The sequence below is a fragment of the Pungitius pungitius genome, chromosome 12, assembly GCF_949316345.1.
Source record: "Pungitius pungitius chromosome 12, fPunPun2.1, whole genome shotgun sequence".
Taxonomy (NCBI): domain Eukaryota; kingdom Metazoa; phylum Chordata; class Actinopteri; order Perciformes; family Gasterosteidae; genus Pungitius; species Pungitius pungitius.
In genome coordinates, this window is record NC_084911.1 from 8,708,637 (window position 1) to 8,712,634 (window position 3,998).

Below are 3,998 nucleotides of genomic sequence, written 5' to 3' on the forward strand. Positions count from 1 at the left end.
TTAAATGAGGTCACTCAGTTCTGCATATGAGTCCTTTATGCTTTTCATACTACAATAACCCGTCATATTATCTTAGTTCCTATTATCTCATGAAGGTCCCACTTCGCCTGAAACATTTCGCACAAGATAACTGCACTTTCACAATGAAAGCAAAATTATTACTAGACCGAGAGAGGCTCAAAATGTGTAACAGACAAAGTGTTGAAATTTTTTTCTGTTGTGGCTGAAATATGTCATACATATATTTTGATACATTCCAAAGTTGGTTGGCTCTTTTTATATAAAACAAGTGCACTAAAAACTTCCAATAGCTGCAATTAGGTATTTTTTGGTAGCTTGAAGGACCTTAAAAATGAGATTAAAATCTTAAGAGGATTATCCTGGCTAAATATAGCTTCATTATATTAATAATGTCTTTCAAGGCCTCGTTATTGCAGATCAAAAATTCAGCAATCACAAAAGTAAAAGGGTTTGAGGCTTTGTGTTGTTAGTCTTGATAGTATAAGGCACTAAAGACTGGAAAACCTTGAATACCTCAAGATTTTTTATTTTGTGCTTCCATTAATTCTAATTGAATTGTGGTGTCCAAACCAACATGAAGGCCAGACTCAGTGAGCTGGCGTAAAGGAGTAGAAGGAGGCGACACAAAGGACGCAGAAGAAAAGGCAAAAGAGGCAATGATCATGCAAGAAATGCTGTGCCAACTATTTTGACCGGTAACATGCTCTTCTTTGGTTTTTAAATGCACCCTTGAGTGGTGTGAAGTCTGCTGGGAACCCCCCAAATATTTTAAAAGAATTTATTTCCAGCATGGGAACGTCTTTCCTCCTCATTTATAGGATGAGTCCCTCAAAATTCCAAGTTTTATATAAAGGTTGCCAACAATTTACAGGATAAGATGGCTGGGAGTGATTTGGTATGTTTGTGTGTGTCTGAGTGTGTGTATGTGTGTATTTGTTGCATCCCATTACTAGACACAGTCACCCATGATCTCATGAGAGGATGTTTTATTTGGTGCAGCAAATTTAGATCTGGCACAGTGAGCGTAGCCCCCGGGGCGAGGGCCCCCCTCGCTCCTCTCTTTCTTCTCTTTCTCCCTGATTCTCTCTCTTTTGTCCTCTCCTCCTGCTCTGTGTTCCCATAGCTGCCATTCCTGCTGCCTTCTATCCCTTGTTTGGGGAGATCCTGGCTAATTGAAATGCCTGCCAACACAACACTACAACCTCCACTGATTTCCCTGCCGTCTGCCTCCTCCACGTTGGCCTGAAAACCAACCGCCAGCTAATGACCAAAGGCTTTGATTCGCAGCCCTTTTCTTGTCCTTTATTGATTTATTGGGTGTGGCAACCTGACCGATCCAGAGTTCAGCCTGTTCGGTTTGACGCTCTCGACCCAGGGGCATCTCATCTCGGCCTGGTCCGCAAGTCCGCTGCTCTGATTTCCAGCTATAATCGTGACCTTCTCGGGTCAAAGGTCACCATCCAGGCCTGGGCACAGGTGATTGAGCAACAGTGAGGCTGATGGGATTGAAAGGTTAGGGATGAGAGGGGGTGTTGAGCTGAGGTCATGGGGAGAAAGAGAGTCAAAAAGTGGGTCAGGAGATCATCACAAGGTCCGGCTCAGTTAAACAGCAACTTGGTCAATTGTGGTTTTAATAGAGAAAAAAGACTCCAATTACATTGTTGGACTTGTTGGAAAAATGTATCAAATTTGGGACTCAAAACCTGATATACATATTATTTTATCTGGTTGCATACATTCCTCAGCAATGTTTGGTGAGATAAGCAGGCCACAGATACAGCTACTGGTCAAACTCATTTGATGCTCATGTGCTGCTCTCTTTGGACTCCCTTTGTGATTTGTCTTGTGCAAGACACTAAACCGCAGGCCGTAGGCTATGCCTGCCATGTATGAGTGGGTATAAATGTTTTAGTAGTATTGATGGGTAGGTGGCACCTTGTATGACAGTGTAAAAAACAAGGATAATCCGCTGAATTAGCATTCATGAGTGCATTTAGCACCTTTAACAAGGCAATCAGTCACGAGTCAATTCTTAAGTAGCTGAAATAATTGCCCCACTTCCTGCTCCTGTCTTTGACTGCAGCTTGGACAGCAAGAACGAGGGGATTAGATACCATCTATTTGTTTTTTCATCTTTTCTTTCCCAAGCTTGTTATCGTTCCTCATTTCCTGCTGGACGACAAGTAAATAATTCACATGTATACATGTACCAACACTGAGCCTGGGCCTCCCCGAGTTGCGAGATGTTGGCTTCGGTTTCAAAGCTCTTCCCAGCTAACTTAGCCTCGCTGACCCGCCTCCAAACTATGTGTAGAAAAAACAATACACTGAAATGTTCTCCCAATATTCGGCACGCTCGAGGGGAAAAGAATGGGTCAGTAACATTTTTCTGAGTTATCTTGCACATGACTCTGCAATCTCCTGCCCACATTGATTCCAACCCAGCACAATCCATCTCTTCTCGCTTCAACTCTGACATCAATCCCTGGGGAGGCAGCTCAGCGATTGTCTCAATTGTTCCTTTTATTCAGTCCCTCCCACTCTCTAAGGAATCGTTAGGGGGTTTGAGTGCAGATCAGAAAAGTAGTTAACTCTGTTCTAATCACATTATGAAGATGAAGAAATGCAATGAGTAAATATTCCCTGTTGAGGAAATGTTCCCAAATTACTTTAATGGCTACACATGCTCCGCTTTGTGTATTGACACACTTTAATTCTAAATTTTCAGGATGTAACAAGTTGTTGGAGTGTATTAGATGCGACTGCTTTGCCAAGTCCAACCTTATGTTACAGAGGATTCACCTCATCCCCCAAAACACAGCCAGCCTCTGCAAGTGTGCAAAGTCACAAGGCAAAGGCCGCCAAATGTCCTCTGATTTTCAGGCCAGACCTCGGCATCCACCACCCCTCCTGAAATACCCCCAAATCCCTTCAATATCCCAGCTGCACCCTGAGCAATGCCCCTGGGCTGAGGCAGCGACTGGGGAGCAGAGCCACAGGGGTGACCCGGCTCTCCCTAAACCTTACTGGAATGTGTGGATTTGAGTGAGTGCTGTAACCAGAGAGCACTCTCTCCGATCTTTAAGCCCATAATGGAGCCACTTCCTGTTGATAATCAGGTTGTTGTGATCTTTTCCTGCCATGGGATTTTGACACTTCATCTGGAGTCTTGGTAGGAGAAGGAGGAGGAGGAGGAAGAGAGGTGTTATTATGGTTCTGGTCTGTGTACCATAATGACAGTATGAGCTGGCATGAAAGGCTCGGGGACCAAAAAAAGTTATTTCTCCAATTTGGGTCTAGTTCCTACAACAAACTCCTCCGTAAGCACATATGCACGCACACATCCATGAATGCAAGCGTTGCTCAATGAGCTTCCTCGGGGGCCACCGGATTTGGAGGCACTGTGAGGTGACATCAATTCTGTTAGGGACATTTCCCTTGCTCAACTCCATCATGTCTTCTCACGTTTCCCCTCTCTCTTTTTCACTCTCCCTCATTCGCTAACAAAAACGTGCCTGAATGCATGATCTGGTACTGCTTTAATTTACTTCCAATAATAAAAACAACAATAAAACTTCTGCTGCATTTATTTTTTAACAGCGTCTTTAGTGTGTCTTCCAGAGGAGCAACCTGGGAGCTCGTTGGGGTAAGAGGCTCACATTAAAACCGTTAATCGTTGACACGATGCGTGCAAAATAGCATCAGGGTATGGCCTATAAACAAGGTAGGGCTTCCCTCCTGGAGGTTAAGTACTTTGCTTAGTTAGGTGTGGTTGCCATAGGAATGGCGCTTTGTTGAGGGAAATCTTAAACTCAATTCATGGCCCTGCTCCGTCATTGCACCTCAAACCAGTTAGGCCCTGGGGCCAATAGGGACGACAAAACGGCGAGTAACCAGGTGCACCAAAATGGATGCTTTAACTGGTGGTAATCACCCTTTAATCCAGGGGTTTTCTTTCCTTGGTATATTTTCCTTTA